Source organism: Dendrobates tinctorius, unplaced genomic scaffold, assembly GCF_039654945.1.
Source record: "Dendrobates tinctorius isolate UK_male_01 unplaced genomic scaffold, ASM3965494v1 ptg000030l, whole genome shotgun sequence".
Classification (NCBI taxonomy): domain Eukaryota; kingdom Metazoa; phylum Chordata; class Amphibia; order Anura; family Dendrobatidae; genus Dendrobates; species Dendrobates tinctorius.
Window position 1 is genome coordinate 63,930,898 of NW_027361698.1, and position 19,418 is coordinate 63,950,315.

General features: G+C 41.8%; 1 protein-coding gene across 2 annotated transcripts in view; it reads right to left on the bottom strand.

The window, feature by feature from the left end:
• Positions 1 to 19,418, bottom strand: part of MAML3 (mastermind like transcriptional coactivator 3) — a 388,165-nt gene that overhangs the window by 270,361 nt on the left and 98,386 nt on the right. The window lies entirely within an intron of this gene.

The window sequence follows — 19,418 nt, forward strand, 5'->3', positions numbered from 1 at the left end:
ATTGACACTACCTATATTAGAAGATAAGAACCCTTTATAGGGAATTACAAAAAAAAAAAAATCAAACAAGAGACTGGCTCTGTCAAATCACATTGACCAGAGTGTTGTTACTGCTCAGCCCTGATCACACAGATATGGATTGTGAATGTTTGATATCATGGAGCTGAGCCTATAGACACTACTTAGGGCTGCACATTAACCTGTGTAATCCCTCCAACATGACAGCCATCTGCAGAGGAGGAGGAGGAAGAGGAGGAGGAGGAGGGATACAGGCAGATAATGCACAGCAAATCTGTGACACTGCAAACTCAGCCTATCAATAGGGACGTAAGTCTCTGCTGCTGGGAAATATAGATCCTGTCAATATGTTTGTTTTAAGCATGGAAATATGGTGTTAATAAAAGGTTAACCATGTATATGTACATAAAGCACTAACCTAGAATTGCAAGGGGATTACAGATGATCCCACCACCAGGATTTTCAGCTGCGAGGGCTCTAATACATGCAGGAGCCATAAGGCAATGCTACAAGGGTTATCTTGCAAGGCTACACCGGTCATTAAGGGATTAACGTGTTACCTTTTCCTGCTGGTATTTCCTGAAACCTGCAATGAGAGTTTCTGATTTTCGGAGCAGGAACAAGAGAGCGCATTCGAATATAAGGAGTTTTTGTTGTTATAGGCGAATTTAGATGTTAAAGACATTCAACAATCCCTAAGCGTCTGATAGATGGTATTGAAAGAACACGGTGAGCACAACTCAAGATGGTGCTAAGGTTAGGTTCCCAAACCGTTAAAGCAACAAATATGAACCTAGCACTCAACTTAAAGGTATTTGTAAGGCGGTTTATTGTAGTACATTGTATTGTAGTATCGTCCTTTCTGATAGATGCCTATAAGCTCTACACAATCTATATACTACACGTAACTGAAGAAGGTCACATTGACCGAAACGTCTTTTTTCGTGTACTACAATAAACCGCCTTACAAATACCTTTAAGTTGAGTGCTAGGTTCATATTTGTTGATAGACGGTATTGTGATCCTTTTACGTTACCTTCAGTTCTTTAATAAAAACTACAACGATCATGTATGTAAAGTGACGGGCAGTAGCGGACTGAATACTCGCCTAAGGAAGGAAAAAAACACTATACTTGTAGAAAACGCGCATACATCACACTATGCAATATTGTTCACTCCGTGTCCAGCTATAATGAAATGCCATGTTTTTCCCTCCAGTAAATACTTACTAATTAGTTTATGAGAGTTCATTACTGAAATACTTTATATGAATATATTTTCCTGAAAAAACAAACAAACTGATGAAGGCTATTTTTTATACCTTAAGGCTGTGTGCACACGTTGCAATTTTTAAGCGTTTTTGCAGCGATTTTCGCCGGGAATACGCGGCGAAAATGCTTAAAAAACACTTACAGAACGCACTCCATGCACTCCTATGGCATTCCGCACATGCTGTGCTAATGCTGAAATTTTTTCTGCGGCGGAATCGCATCGCGGAAAAAAACGCAGCATGCTCATTCTTTTTGCGGAATCGCCGCAATTCCGAAAAGAATTGTCGTGATTCCGCACCCATAGGAATGCATGAGATCCGCTTACTTCCCGCATGTAGCTATGCCAACCATGCAAAAAGTGAGCGGCTCATGTGCGGTTGGTACCCACGGTGTGGAGGAGAAGAGACTGTCCTCCAGGCCCTGGGTACCATATCCCTGTAAAAAAAAGAATAAAAAATAAAATCGGGTTATATTCACCTTCTGGCGTCCTGCGCAGTCTTCCCGGGCCTCAGCGATGCTCCCGTTCCCAGTATTGCTTTGCGAGACCTTTGATGTTGCGGTCTCGCGATTACTGTAGCGGTCCCTATTCCTCGAGAGATCGCTACAGTATCGCGAGACTTTACGTCATCAAAGGTCTCGCAAAGCATTACTGGGAGTTCACGGAAGTGTCGCTGAGGCCCGGGAAGGCTGGGCGGGACGCCGGAAGGTGAATATAACCCGATTTTTTATTTTTTTTATTATTTTTAACATTATATCTTTTACTACTGATGCTGCATAGGCGGCCTCAATAGTAAAAAGTTGGTCACACTCGTCAAACACTATGTTTGACGAGTGTGACCAATCTGTCAATCACATTCCAAGCGATGCTTCAAATTGCTTGGAAAGTGCTTGAATTTCGCATGCAAAAATCGTGGGGAATACGCGAAAAAACATGCAAAAAACGCGCAAAAAGATGCAAAAAAACATGCACATTTTTCCTGGGAAGAAGTGCGTTTTTTTTCTGCATACGTGGGCACATAGCCTTAAGGTGTATTTTCAAGTTTGGATGTTATTCCCTAACAATGAGAGTGGGGAAAATACGGTAAGTATTTTATACACTGCAGATTTTGAAAGTTTTCCAACCTACGAAAAATGGAGTGGTCTGTAATTTTTATCATAGGTACATTTTTGTGAAAGACAGGATCAAAAATAAAATCCTGAAAATCACATTCTATGATTTTTACATAATTAATTTGCATTTTATTGCTTGAAATAAGTATTTGATACAATAGAAAAACAGAACTTAATATTTGGTACAGAAACCTTTGTTTGCAATTACAGAGGTCATGTTTCCTGTAGTTCTTGATGAAGTTTGCACCTACTGAGGGAAGGAGGTAGATGGCCTAAATCTCGCGATACATGACTCCATCCATACTCCCTTCAATATGGTGCAGTCTTCCTGTTCTCTTTGCAGAAAAGAATCCCCAAAATATGATGTTTCATCCACCATGGTTCACTGTTGGGATGATGTTCTTGGGGTTATACTCATCCTTCTTCCGGTAGAAATACAAAAAATCCAGCATGTTAAAGAAAATGCAAGTCTTTATTGAAGATTTTAAAAAGTCGCACCGGTGTGCATGGGCAAGAAAAATGTGCAAATCTAGCAAACGCGTTTTGGAATTCAGTCCTTATTCATTGCAATGAATGTACGTGCAGACTTCATTAAGAACTACAGAACACATCTGACCTCTGTAATTACAAACAAAGGTTTCTGTACCAAACATTAAGTTCTGTTTTTCTATTGTATCAAATAATTATTTCATGCAATGAAATGCAAATTAATCATGCAAAAATCATACAATGTGATTTTTCTGGAATTTTTTTTTTATTCTGTCTTTCACAGTTGAAGTGTTCCTATGATAAAAATGACAGACCTTTCCATTCTTTGTAGGTTGCAAAATCCTATATCAAATACTTATTTTCCCCACTGTAGGTGATAGCTTCCCAATTGCTAGAGTCTGACCGCCGGGACTCCCAAAGAACCAGGGCTCTGAAGGGCCCAGTGTGATAGGAGTGATGGTCAATCATACACACTGTCACTCCGTTCATTCTTAATAGGACAGTCAGAGGTGGTCGAGCATTATGCTAAACTGGTCTTCGTCATTTCCATTAGAATGATTGGAGTGGCAGAGCGCACAATCCAACACCGTTCCATTCACAAGGGGCTCTTCAGTGCCTTGGTTCTTGCAACTGATGAGGCTTCCAGTGGTCAGACCCCCAGCAATCAGGAAGTTATCCCCTATCTATCAACTTGTAAAGTTGATAATGTTAATGGCTGTTGCATGTATACCAAGCTATAAAGTTATTATAGTGAGATAACCAATGAGGTAATTCTGATTTGGGATCACATTAAAGGGAGCTGTCCCACAAAGGTAACTGCTTCCTATATGTGGAGTCGCAAAAAGTGTGTTTTGCTTTAACGACCCTGCTAAACGTAATTTGAAAAGGTATTTTCGGCTACTTCAATGCAGTGAATAGGAAACAAAGCAAAGGTGCTATTATTTACAAACCATACATTGATTGATTCTGCAAGGTTTTTATGTCTGTTCCTTTATTTTTTTATGTCAGTAAAGCTATACGAGTATGAAAGTGTTGTAGAAAACTAAACTGTTGCATTAATTGCCCTCCCTCAGTGCAAAAGAGACCTGACCCTGGTGTCAGATCAATGCTGGCGCATCTCAGGAGGACAATTTCACATAATATATTTTGAAATATAATAAACTGGCAGTGACATGCCGGATAACCGTATCACTCCTATGTTTGTGTCTATTTGATAATCTAACTAAATAGTCCCAGAAGCCGGCAGCAGAAAACTCTGTGAGTGCATTGTCTATACGCATCACATAATTCTCTCACAACACAATACTGCCTTTGACAAATTTCAACACAATACAATCCGGTATCACTACTAAGGAATATACTAGACTATTAATTTATACTATCATTCATACTGCCTGCCAGGATAAAGAGCTGTATGTAACATATTTATTGTATACTAGATGGTGGCCCGATACGCATCAGGTATTCTAGAATCTCCGACGCTAGTGGAGGCGTGAGTCGTTCCTGTCGTTGATTGGTCGCAGCCAGCCGGGCGCGACCAATCAGCAATGCGGGATTTCCGTTACAGACAAAATTAGATGATTATATAGTAGATTCCAGAGGCGGACATATTATTGGTGCAACCTGAGCAGCCGCACTGGGACTCGAGATGTAAGGGGGCCCATTTCCACCTCTATAGCAGGTGAGATTTTGCAATATGATGAAAAGGGCTCATAAACTTACTTTTCTTGCTACAGGGGGCATTTTTGGTCTGTGTCTGCCAGTAGTATATTACTGTATAGGTATACCACTATGCCTCCCACCACTTTAAAGGTGATAGTTGTCAAAATACTGAGATGAAAATCTAGTGATAGCTTCAGATATTGTAACCACAGCAGAATATCCTAGTGATTGATTACACGGCACTACGAGAGTATTAGCAGGTGACCGTGTAGAATTCTAATCCGTGAATGTGTATAGATGAAAACTTGACACTCAGGTACATGAGAAAACATAAGGGTAATATTGATTTATACAATCGGAAAATAATTTTGACATTTTGTCAAGTATCTGGTCCTTCATCAGAAATTGGCGGATTGCATAGGAAGTGGTGGATCAGGGTAGAAGCACAGCAAAATATCAAACATGCAGAATATTGTTGGTAGGAATTGATTTGCAGAATCCAGCCCAGTAGCCAGGTCTGTAGTCTCTGGTCTCTGGACAGGAGTCCAGAGATCTGCCTCCCGGCATCTGCAGGTCTTCTTCTGATTATCCGATCCGGCATGACGCCATCAATGCGGCATCACACACATGGCATTGCACAAGGCCGAATAATGAAAAGAAGAGCCATGAATGCAGTAGTTCTGAAGGCTCCCATCCACCGGCCAGAGATTAGTGACCTGGCCACTAGATACGGTCCTGTGAATCAATTCACACCAATTCTGATGCAGAACTGTACTTTTTTTCTTTATATTATTCCCAATAGACAGAGTAGTAACTTGAAGCATTTGTTATGGAGTATTATTGGTAATGCTCGATGGGAAAAACAGGTAAGTAAGCCTTCTAACAGATAGAAGAAAAACGGACTTACAATTGCCACTTATTAATGGAAGCTACCCAGCAGATCAATGTCTGGCCCTTTAATAAGCCTTGTAACATGACTAGCGATATTAGCCACGTCAATGTCCCATCTAAGTACTTGCCCCTTGCCGGTATAGAGCAGGATTTGTCCTGCTGAAATGTACCTGATGCAGCTTCAGCGGTGGGATCTGGGTCTCCAGCTGAATATAGACAGCAATATCAATATCGTTTTCTTTCCTTCTGGGGGGGGAGCTAATTTTCATTGCTAAAATATGTAAATTTAAGAAAAAATGTAGGAATTTCAGGAATGAGATAATTAGAAGTACTATAAAGCAAGGCCGGCACCAAGCTTATGTTGTCAATGCTCCTCACAAAACTGAAGAGGTATCTGACCAAACAATCAATAAAAACATGGCTGAGGCCATAAGAACAGACTCCGGCACTAAACTCATAATCGTGACTTCCAAGAATACTAAAGAGCAAATGAAAATGATTTATACTGGAAACTTGGAGTAAAATTGCGCACACTGGAAAAGACAGAGACACGAAGGCACAATTTAATTAGCATCTCGGCCTCCAATGAACGTCTACCACACAGCTAATCTCTGCTTTCTCTTCGGAAACAACAATTTCAGCCCCATGGTGATGTAAAAAGCCTTCGCTTCTCTTCCCCATCACACACCATTTCTAAAATAAGCTCAGCCCGGTGTACCGTCATGTAAGAGCAGAAATGCGATACTCCCTCCTCACATCGGCTAGGAACATCAGGCGTCACACTATCTGCTAATCCTCATCACAGGCCGCACAGGCGGAAATTATTCAGCTCTACACTCATTTACTTTCATTACTAAGGGATAGGTCACACAAGCGGCTTTGGTGTGTCTACTAGACCAGCGTACAGGTATAATTATATTGTACGGAGTCAGCTTCGTGGAATACCGGCACGGCCTTATCTTAAGTACAAAAAAAAGAACAAAAAAAACTATTGTAGATTGAGTCAGAAAGAGAAGCACACATGCAAAAACATGAACACCTAATTATGAATAGGGTCATTAACGTTGTAATATCTAAATAATATTTTCACATGCTCTAGGGCAGGGCAGGCGGATTACCCTCATCAGGTCTTCCCAGAAACTGGAAAATCACCTGATATGTATGAAATGGGCCCCTAACGTCCCCATTCTTGCCAAACAGGGAACATGGGGGTTGTACGAGGCAACTTTTGTGCAATTTGTGTACAGGACTGCATGTTGCTGCACTTTGTGATGTGGTAGTCGGAGGTCCTGGAATAGGCAACATGTGTATATCGTTTCTACTGGAAGGAACTGGAAAGTGGGAACTCCATCGAGGAGATAAGTAAATAACTGGGTAGGTAGAGTGCTCCTAGGCAGAGCCACCAGTAATATAAAGTGGGGTATTAACACCAGAAAGACCACTTCTGCCCTACTAAAACCTTATATGAGGTAAATACATTTCATTGTTGGAAAAACAAAGGCTATGATGCATACTCCCATATTACATGGGGGACTAAAAGATGAGGGAGTACTGTAAATACCTGTTTGAAATTTTGGGTCACAGATACATGTATCTTATTCCCTAAACTCGTAACAACATATCGGACGTATAATGTGGTTGTGTTCGAATATTTAGAGATCCCCATCTTCTTCTGTTCCCAGCATCATTCTGGTTCTCTTCTGACTCTGGGCTACATGAGCGCAATCCAGATAAGCTGCCTCTCACAGAGTCTTATGTTTGTACCAGAAGTCACTTTCTCATTGTAACTCTAAGAAGAGACCATAGTTGGTCTCATAGGCTTTTGTTAGGGTCCACACATAAGACGGTGGGAGCGAGCGGGCAAAATGAAAATCTGTCAAATGGTGCCGAAGAGAGACAGAATGTTGCTGAGAACCTGAAGATGGCAATCTTTAAACGGGCTCTCCACAACTCAGACAACCCCTACTCAATCCCTATGTTTCCCCAGGAGGCAGCAGCTCTCACTTTGCCTGGATATATGTGATTTGTCTGTAGGAGTAGAACGTGACGCCAGCGCTGATTGGCAGCAGGGATTGAGTGATATTACGCGATCCCCGAGGAGAGTCAGTGCCAACATCACAGGAATGGCACTGGCGGTGAGTATACGTGTTATTTTTTCACAATGGGGAACACACAGATTGAGAAGGTGTTGACCAAGTGGTGAACAACCCCATTAAGTATTTAAACATATTACACTACATACCTATTGCTAAGGAATTAGGGGTACCATTTTAATTAGAGTTGCCTTCTTTAAAGGAGTTAGGAAGTGTACGGGTAAAACATTTCACAAGCATTGAAAAAGATGGAGTAGTCGGAATATACTTGTAGATAAAAATTAAGTTAACAAGTAATACAATGTAATATTTAAACAAGTCTCATTTACTTGTTCCCATTATGACATAGTGAATATTGTGCTTGCACCATTCCCCATAAAATGTCATCAACTAGACAATCCTGTCACAGATTACAGCCACATCAACCTGTTCAGGAACTCTACCACGTACAAAGGAAAATTAGCAGGGCCAAGTGCCAACGACAAAACAAGGTGTAGAGGAACAAGGCTACATCTGAGACAAAGGTCACGCCGTCAGCATGCTACAACCTGCGGGAACAAGTTGTCAGAGGGAATCAGGGCAGGGGCACACAATCTTGTTGAATACACTTTTGACATAAAAATATGATCATAACATAACATCATATTTATTGATCTGATAAGTGAGCTTATATAAAAGCTTATTTACATAAACTTTACAACAGCTTCATTGCCAACATCAAGTCCTGTCATGGCATGGAGTATCCCACATATGGCGCAGTACGTGGACTTGCAACTTTGGGGTCCTGGGTTCAAATCCCACCAAGGACAACATCTGCAAGGAGTATGTATGTTCTCCCTGTGTTTGCGTGGGTTTCCTCCAGGTTCTCCGCTTTCCTCCCACACTCCAAAGACATACTGATAGGGAATTTAGATTGTGAGCCACAATGGGGACAGTGATGATAATGTCTGTAAAGTGTTTTGGAATTAATGGTCCTATATAAGCAAAGCATAATAAATGATACATCCACCTGCAATGACATGATGAACCCCATGGTATGGTCGGAGGAGTTGGCAACAGTAACAAATGTGGCTGTAGTGTAAATACCATTGGTGCTTGTATACCTTTCTCACCCTGTGCCGAGCCTTTACATAGCTCTTGAAGATCAGTAAAGCAAAAAATAAAAATTATTTGAATTATTAGGACAAATTTATTTATACTTTCCTAAATGTAGACAGCAAAAAAACTAAAAACTTAGCACGCCATGAGTGCAGGATGCTGGCTCACTGGCTCATTTCAATAGCTAAGTCAGCCCCCTTTTCTGGCTGAAGTATAGGGAAAGGGGCTGGCTTAGCTAATGGAATGAGCAGTCAGCCACCGTCCACAGACACACACACACACTGATGATGTACTGACACAGGAAAATCTGTCCTGTCCTGGGCACAAGCCAGAAGCAGAAGCACCCGACCCAGGAACAAACAGGAGATCCTCACATTGTACACCATTATTAACTAAACTATATTCGTTGATAAATTTGCTGTTTAAAAAATATTTAGGTAAAAAAATGTAACTGAACATCCCTTAATATAGGTGCTGGAAGACCAGGCAGGTATGGGGTGACTATGGCTGATCACACTCCTTCTGTGGGATCTCAGGTTATAATTAAAGAATCGCTGTCATTTTAATTATTTTTCCATAAATCAATAGTACACATGAAAATACGCAACTTTGTAACATATCTTTTTATTATTAAAATTCGCAATTCTGGGGTAAAATCTGTATTCAGTGAAGACAGACTTTCCCATTACTGAGATAGGGGACGGCGAATATTTTTAAGTAATAAAGCTTCAGATGGGGGTAAAACAAAAAATCATTCTGCTGTTTAGGAGAACCTAGCAGCAAGTCTTCTATTTTCCAGCAGTACAACCTCAGGATAAAATAATAGTTTTCGTGTAGATCAATGAATCATCTGTGTAATGCATGAACAAGACATTCTTTTTTTTTTGGCTCTGCACCCTAAATAATAAAGGAGGGTCCTGAATAGAGTTGAGCGAATTTTTCAAACTTGAGTTCCGATTACAATCGGCAGCGGATATTGTTTTTGCAATATTTGCCGAACATAGCTGAACGTCATTGGAGTCAATAGGAGTAGAAATGACCAAATACTGTATGTTCGGAACCGATCATCAAACATAAACTTGGCACGAATACGGCAAATTCAGATCTGGCGACTGAATCTGAACACATTCACTCAGCTCTAGTTCCTGAATGTGAAACTTCTATCCACGTTTTCCATGGAGAGAATTCATATTATGGTCCCATTATAGTTTATTGGGCTATTCACGTTTCCATGTATTTTTATATAGCTGTCTACACAAAATCATGGAGACATGTCCGATTTTGATCAGTTGCGGACTAAATTCACCAATTCAAGTCTACGGGTCCTTGTAAATCGGACAGCAATCAGATGTCATCCTTGTGCTGTCTGCTTTTTATGGACTATTTGATGGGAGAATCTTGAAAAACCACCATCATTTTTTTATGTGTGAAAACACTAATTAAACTCTGAATGCAAAAAATGACCAAAAATGTAATAAAAAACTGATGAAACGTGGACCATTTTTGGGTATGAGAAAACCCACTGATGTCTGAATGAGGCCTTATTCAGGATGCCCTAATGTAATACTTGGAGATTATTTCTAAAAATAGACAACCCCTTAAAATCAGTGCCTAGTAAAAAAAACAGATCCTTAGAAGTATTAAAAATCAGACAGAGCAATGCTCCAAGAAATAAAAAAAATCATAAAAAAACAAGAGCTACATACAGCTCAAAATCTATTTGACTTAATTATTATGTTATATGTTCAAGTTCATGTCAGTACAATTAGAAAAAGGAATGAAAAAAGCAACGAGCAGCACTATCAGGCTGAGTGCAGACGGGGTTTTGAGCCCTGCGGATTTTTCCGTGCAGAATGGAAGAAAACCGCAGGTCAAATGACCTGCATTTTTCCTGCGGATTTCTTCCATTTTTCACGCGGTTTTCATGCGGTTTTTGTGCGGTTTTCCCCCTGCGGATTTGGTAACAGGGGAGATAGAAAACCGCACAAAAGAAGCAACATGCTGCGGATTTTGTACCGCAGGAAAACCGCGCGGAAAAATCCGCAGCGTCTGCACAGCGTTTTTTTTTTTTCATTCATTTTAAAGGTACTGTACATCACAATGCGGATATGCAACGTTTCTGCGCGGTAAAATCCGCTGCGGAAACGCTGCAAATCTGCATCGTGTGCACATGGCCTCAATGAACGCAAAGTCAAAAGCTCCAAGGAACCCACTTGAAGATAATCCAGTAAGTAGTGAAAGACGTTTCGACCTATCAAAAAGGTCTGCATCAAGCACTTGATAAAGACCTTTTTGATACGTCGAAACGTTGTTAACGTTTATATGGCTGTCTTTCACTACTTACAGTACAATTAGAAAAAGACTGGAAAGGTTCTAAAAAAGCAACTGAACAAACCACAAGACGTCTCAAACATTGTTCTTGGGACAGACGATACCAAGGAGGAGATGTTTGACCAAAGTGACCCATGTTTAGCGAAAACTAAACATAATATGTCAGCACGAAAACCTGATACCACCTGTCACACACCATGGTGGTGGGATGGTGGTAATTTGGGCTTTTTTTGTAACCACAGGACCTGGGCATCTTGCAGTCATTTAATCAATCATGAACTCCTCTGTGTACCAGAACAGTCAAATATGAGGCCATCTATCCAAAAGCTAAAGCTTGGCTGGCTCAGGTATCCGGACATTGAGACCAAGCTCACCAGCAAATCTACATCAGAATGGGTGAAAAAGAAAACAATCATGGATTGCAATAGTTCAGTCAGTGTCCAAACCTCAACCCAATTGGAATGCTTGGGGGGGCCTTAAGAGAACTGCAGATAAAGGCATGACCTAATGCCTCACTGACATTAAAGAATGTAAAGAAGAGTGCTCCAAAATACTTCCAAGACAATGTGAGAAACTGATAAAGTTATACAGAAAATAATTCCTTCAAGTTATCGTCGATAAAGGTGGATATTTTAGCTATTAGGCCATGGGGTGGACTCGATTTTTCACACACAGGGTCTGCATTTTGGCTACTTTTTACAATAAAAAATCGACATTTTGTAATGTGTTATGTGTTGTTCATTCGAGGTTGTATTTACCTAATTTTAAGATCTTCTAAGATGCATTTTAATTAAATCCATAAAAATCAACGAGGGTGTTTTTCTCATGACTACAGATGTTATTTGGTATAACCTATCATAACAGGAAGAACCTGAGTTACCAGGGCCGGCAGAGAAGAGTTCAGCTCTCTGACACTTTGGACTCATTATGCACCACACAGCAAAGAGAAACGATCCAGGGCCAATGAATTTATCAGTTTAAAGAAAATGTGAAAGTGAGATGTAACTAGAGCTTGTGTGACTAAATAAATTAATTGGAAACCCCAAAATTAACCAAGGCGATGATTGGAAACAGTCCTACCTTAGGGTCACGTTTTACTTTATAGACCAAAGTGGGATTGTCAGGTAACTACTGTGATTGATTGTATTGATGTTCCCAAAGGTTACATATAGTTATATAGGTTGAAAAAAGACACAGGTCCATCACGTTCAACCTTACTACACAAGTTACTCATCCTCCATCGCTGGATTATTTATAACGACAGGTTAGATGGTGGGTACAGTAATTGGTGGAGTCAGTGTGACTATCATTGACAGACATCCCATGATGGAACGAGATGACCAGGTCATACATGTACAGTATTCTGGAAGGAAGAACATCCCTAGGATGTAGGTGTAGGTCCAAATAGGGAAAGATGTTAAGAATCGCAGTATGACATCTGGTAGAAGGAAAGTGGAGATGGTAAGATGATATGGAGCAAAATAGCTTCTATAAGGTTGAAAGACTTGAAGAGAACGAGAAGGTCTGTGATAAAGAATAAGGGGGTGGCACAGAGGAAATCATGGAGGATAAAATGTGAAAAAGTAGTCGGTGAAAAATGCATATGACGCATATTTCTTGGGCTATAGACAGGTGAAGTGACTAATAGTAGAAGAGGCAGTGGAGAAATATAGGGTGACCATCCACCTTAGATGACTCTCCCGACTCCATGTCCAATAGAGGGATGAGTTTACATGTGTTATCATTGGTGAGACAAGGACAAAGATTTAGGGCTGAAGTTCAACATGCCCATCCTTTTTTGTCCCTGATATCATCAATCGGGAGAGAGTCAGGAGGTCTTTTGGTATGTGATAGTCAGTCCCACCAACTTTTTTCAATGCATTAATCTGCACATTTGCCCTTGGATAAACGTGCCCGCATCAGTCTAATGTGCTCCATGATGGATCTTTGAGACTGTCAGTATGAGAAAGAGGGAAAGTTTGGTTTGTATGAGTGATGATGATGGACATAATAACAAGGTTTACCATACTAATCTGCCATTTATCTGAGAAAATTATATGCAAAGCACATAACCTGGTGTCTGCATGCAGCACATTTGCTCTCCCCACGAGAATCAAGTGCTTCATGGTCATAACTCGTAAACAGGATGCTAAGCCATGAGAATCAATTTGAGAAAACATGACATGCACAGCTGGCAAACTGTAATTGAAAAACACTTCACATTTTGAAACTGCATTGGGATAACTTTGCCATCAGGACAGAGATGTTCTGAACCATTCTAGCCAGATAGACATTTCTAGATTTATACTCATCATATCACTACCACCACAAAGCGCGCTAGCTCAGGTACCCTTCTTACAGCGCCGGCTCCAATCACATCCGCAATGGAGGCTGCTGTCATAAATCTGTCCCAAAATACCCGTCAAATCAGAGCATCATGCCGCGGTATATTGCCCGGTAACATGCCGGACACCATGACATTACTGCCAGTAGGGGCAGCCTGGAGCCATCCGTGTCCTTTATGCACTTTTGACAATAATGAAGCAGAAACCCAGAAATGACAATGCAGCATATCAGTAACACCACCAATAAAATAAAATGATTAATCATATCATTCTTCAAATTATATGGTTTTCTCAAAAAACATAGTACTGCAAAATGTTCCATCACAACAAACCAAAATGTCATATCCATAAAACATTTCAATTTAACAATGGTTTGATCATAATCTAAAATCTGCATTTATTTCAAATATTTTTTGGCTATAAAAGGCAACCGGGGCACAAATATGGACATAATACATTTCAATATTTTTACATTTGATTATTCCATACACTAACTTAATATTAAGGAGCCTGACAGTGTGACTTAAAGGCCAGGATCACATGGCCATCGATTCTCATGCGACAGAATTGGGCCGATTATGCCAATGTCACTCATGTCAGAATTTGAGCTGAGTGTCACCTAAGTGAGAGGATTGCATGACAGGTGCGGAGAACTTATTTTCTCCATATTCTCCATTGTCTGTGTCCGAGGTAATCAGATTGCACTCAGGTGACATCTGAGTGCAGACTGTTGTTTCACATGCATCCATAGACTTGTATGGGTGGCCATGAGCAGAATATCGGAGACACTTGCAGCATGCTGCAGCTGTCTTATCATGCAGAATCGGCATGAGAAGACAATTGCAGATCTGCCCCATAGTATAACACTGATCAAAAACATCGGCTAGCACTTGTCCGAGTTAAGAGCTTGTGTGAATGACCCCAAAGGGGATCTATTAAGAGAAAATGGTATATTGTTTAAATCAGGGTTTTGTGTTACTTGTATGTAAAAACAATGGCAATAGTTTGTTCATGTGACGATCTTTATAAACAAAAAACAAAATAAAAAACAAAAAAACAGAGAACCCACAAAAGTCGTAATCTTGCAATTTTCATACTGGCTACTGGGGCTTTCTTTGACTCCTTCCCTTTCAGGAAGTGTTTTCAGCAGGTTTCTTATCACCAAAGCCAGGAATAGGGCTGGTTCACATGACCATATTTTCGGTTCGAGTGTTGTCCATGAAAGAAACAGCACTAAGACCAATAACACAGTGACAGGCATGTTTTCACACTGCACTGAATGAATGAAAGCTTATTCAAAGAGTATGAGAACAGCTTATTTATGTGGATTGTGAAGCAGAATCAGCTCCAAAATCCAATCATACTCTAAGAGTGTGTGCACATGAAGTCTTAGAAAATTCTAAAAAGAATGGCCACATACACTACAGCGTCCGACCACTTCATGTTATGTCTTTGTGAGCTTATTCTGTCTCAAAGTTTTTATGAAGACAAAACAACACTGTATAAATATGTAATACAATAAAGGTATGTGCACACGCTGCGGATTCCGCTGCGTTTCCGCAGCGGTTTTGGCCGCTGCGGACCCGCAGCAGTTTTAGCTGCGGTGTACAGTACCATTCAAATGAATGGTAACCAAAAACCGCTGTGTAGACGTTGCGGATAAATCCACTCGGATTTGCTGCGGTTTTGAAACCGCAGAAAGAAGTAACATGTCAATTCTTTCTGCGGAATCCGCAGCGGGTTCCTATCTCCACCATTGTGGAGATGGTGAATCCGCAGGACCAAACCGCAGGCAAAACCGCAGATAATCCGCAGGTCTTTTGACCTGTGGTTTATCTGCGGTTTTTGCAAAATCCGTGCGGATTAATCCGCAGCGGATTCCGCAGCGTCTGCACACACCCTAAGAGACTTCAACTTGGACAGTCTACATTGTATCTAATTTTATATCTAACGTTACCAGAACAATAACGAGGAAAACTATATGAGATTCTCTTATTACAAGATGATATCACGGTTATATAAAAATATAAAAGTGCTTGATCCTATCAGTATAACGGCTCCTGCAGACAAGTCTATAAATCGGACATGCGCTGACCCATGTTACTCAATCGGACTGTTCAGATGAACGATTTTTCTTTCGATCCAACTGTCTGTGAGAAAAACATGGCCGCATGCACTACTTTTCTGTGTATGACGGGTGAGGATCGCCCATTCAAGGCTAAAGGTGTGAAATAAAATCCAATGCCACATAGAACATCCGTGTGCATTTCGATACGTTTCTCTTATTAACCTAGGAAACTGTATTTGATGGGGTAGATCATTTAATGCAGTTGTATGAAATGAATCGAACACGGATGTTTTAAAAAACGGACACACGGATATAAATCGGAAGACAATCAGGAGAAAATCGTTCGAGTTTTATGCTTTTTCATACACTCATCTACAGCCGGCCTAATAGGAAGAATCCCATATTTTGGTCAAAAGTAATTAGCTCCCTAAACAGTTCCTTAACCGGAACCTGTCATCAGAAAAACACTATTTACCTGCAAATATGGGGTTAATCTGCAGGTTAATAGCGTTATTATACTGCCCGGCACACGAACTTAGCTGACCTCTGCAGGGAGAAAATTAACTTTATTCTCCCCAGCAGCGTTACGGTTTCAGTCATGGGATGTAGCCGAGCACATGGACCTGACTGACACTCGTTCTGCACTGGGGAAGGCTGTCAGTCACGGGGGTGGTGCCGGTTCAGTCACTGCTCTGAGTATACAGGACGGCAGCTGTAATCACACCCTCAGCCCTGACTGACACTAATTCTGCACTGGGGAAGGCTGTCAGTCACGGGGGTGGTGCCGGTTCAGTCACTGCTCTGAGTATACAGGACGGCAGCTGTAATCACACCCTCGGCCCTGACTGACACTCGTTCTGCACTGGGGAAGGCAGTCAGTCACGGGGGTGGTGCCGGTTCAGTCACTGCTCTGAGTATACAGGACGGCGGCTGTAATCACGCCCTTGGCCCTGAATGACACTCGTTCTGCACTGGGGAAGGCTGTCAGTCACGGGGGTGGTGCCGGTTCAGTCACTGCTCTGAGTATACAGGACGGCAGCTGTAATCACACCCTCGGCCATGACTGACACTCGTTCTGCACTGGGGAAGGCTGTCAGTCACGGGGTGGTGCCGGTTCAGTCACTGCTCTGAGTATACAGGACGGCAGCTGTAATCACACCCTCGGCCCTGACTGACACTCGTTCTGCACTGGGGAAGGCAGTCAGTCATGGGGGTGGTGCCGGTTCAGTCACTGCTCTGAGTATACAGGACGGCGGCTGTAATCACGCCCTTGGCCCTGACTGACACTCGTTCTGCACTGGGGAAGGCTGTCAGTCATGGGGGTGGTGCCGGTTCAGTCACTGCTCTGAGTATACAGAACGGCCGCTGTAATCACACCCTCGGCCCTGACTGACACTCGTTCTGCACTGGGGAAGGCTGTCAGTCACGGGGGTGGCGCCGGTTCAGTCACTGCTCTGAGCATACAGGAAGGTGGCTGCAACAGTGCCCTCGGCCCTGAATGACTCTTGCTCTGCATTGGGGTTGGCTGTCGGGTTGGCGCAAGTTTAGTCACCGCTCTGAGTATGCAGGACGGCGGCTGTAACCGCGCCCCTGGCACTGACTAACAGCCAGCCCCAATGCAGAAGTGAGATGACCATTCTTTAATAGTTTACATCAAAACATAAAATAAAAATACCAACAAATAAAAGATAAAAACAAATCAAAAAGGACGAGAGATGCTGACGTGTCATGAAGCACATTCCTGAGGGTATGTGTGCGCAATGTATTCTTCAGGTGGAGTCTGAAACCCTCCTGAAAAAGCGCTAAAAAAACACAAAGTGAGCTGACCATTCTTTGCCAGAGACGACACTTCTGGAGAAACAGGAACATCTCTTAGACCTGATGGGACTTTTGTACTTTGTTCCTCAAAAATCTATGTCAGAATGGCTGTGCAATCCTGAGACTAATTTAAATATGAGCTCATAAAATGCTCTTTTTAAAGGAGGAAGAGGTGATTTTTGTTTTATGTAAGTACACCAGCCTTATCAGGTTATAATATATGCAGCTTGTATTATGAAATCTGGTGAATGATCTGTCTTTCGTGACCACCATGTACGGTTACATTTTCTCTCCATTGGCCCCTACAGATGAGGCAGCTGATGGGCAGGGGTTACAGGCCCTGACCTCTTTTTTTGCCCCATGTAACTCACGTGTAAAGTTGATACAGGCAGGCAGTCCATGCAGCACAGTGTCGGGACTCCTGACCGCTTTAATAATATATATTTGCAGTTGGACATTTCCTTTAATAACGGCTACAGGAGAAAACACAGCTCCATTTTCTAGGTCTGAACTCTGGACTCTAGGGAGCTCGGTGAAACACGGCTTCCCCTCTGAGTAATGTCAGCTAATGTCAAGGGGACGGCCCCAACGCCAAGCGACTTTTACATCTTATTAACTTTTAAACAAGGCCGTCAGACAAAAGCTCCCATTGCTAATGCTCTGTGGCAGTCACACCAGAATAATGTGCACGTGGTGAGGGACTGCTCGTCTCCTTGACACCCGGTGTTAGCGGCCTGCTTTGGCTGCAGCCCAGCTTTCTTCCTCTGTCTTTTACATGACCGCAGCCAAACTTTTGGCAATGCAGAACGATGCTTTATCAAAGCAGCGATTCAGCATCTTTAAACGCATCTGCAGAGGAAACAAAAGCTCTCTCTTTTTCTTTTTTTAATCCCCATTGCTTTCGCTCGCTGAAGCTTTTTATGCCATTGGCTGAGGCACTCGCACATTGTTGTTCAGGCGAAGATGCATACACACTGCAGTGCAAGCCACCGACACAGGCCACTACTGCCCTGAACTCGCTCCATCCAGTCTTTTTCTGAACTGTGCAGTGCTCATGAAGACTGGAATAGGCTCCTCCGACCGCCACATTTCATACCTACAATATATTCATTGTAATAACTGTCTCTTACTCATTTACTTGTAAAGCGAATGCTGCCCATGCTATGTGGGCTTGCTCTGGCATGATGCTGCCGTTACGGAGTGCACAGGGCTGATGGTAGTGGGTACAGCATTATTTCACTCCTATGACATGTTACTATTTTTTCCACAAAACTGGATAGGAAGAAAAAAACTATATTCCCCTGTAGGTGACAGTCACTTACTAAAGTACAGAATGACCCCAAGGATTTTTACGAGAGCTGCATTACAGCTTATGACAACAATATCATGAGACCAAACTTCAGGGTGCTTTACTATTATAATGCTTTGCTGATATAGCGCCATCATATTATACTTTCTCAGAACATAATAAATATGAGCACTTATTTTATTTAAGTTTCTCAAAATGAAGGAATACCCCCAACACAGTGCATGGGCAACTGCAGGATGATTGAACCTGTCAGTTGGTATGTAAAGTCACCATGCACGTTAGCTTGTAGTAGGCTGAACAGTTGTTTGGCCGACAGGTGCTCTGCTGACTCCCCCATACACAGGACCACCTGACTCTGTGAGAGATGCTGTGCCAAACAAAAGGATTGGATGTAGAAAGTAGCAGGCAGGAACATCACCTCCTGCAACATCATTTGTTGGGGGGAAAGTAGTGAGGCCCCTATACATATAACACTGTGTGCAGGTCCTGCAGATATTGGGTGGTCCAGTTGACCTCAAGGTAATCTGTCAGCAGGTTTTTGCTATGTAATCTGAGGGCAAGTATAAGGTTGAGGCTGAGACACTGATTTCAACGATGAGTCACTTATTAGGCTATGTGCTATTGCTTAATTACAAACTGTGTTTTATCAGCAGGATATTATCGCTGCCAGACTTGCTTCCATGTGCATCCTGGTTTAGCCACTCCCCTAGCATTGATTAGTAGTTTACTGTCAACATATAATGTACATAACAAACTGCTAATTGATAGTGTGTAAAGGTTATCTTTCTGAGCTTGGCTACATTTACAGCAGAGAAAACTCACCCAGTAAAGTAAGTGATACATCTCTGGCATCGGGGTTTCTTTCTTTATATTATGCTGCTCTCAGATGAGGTAGCAAAAATCTTGTTACAGATT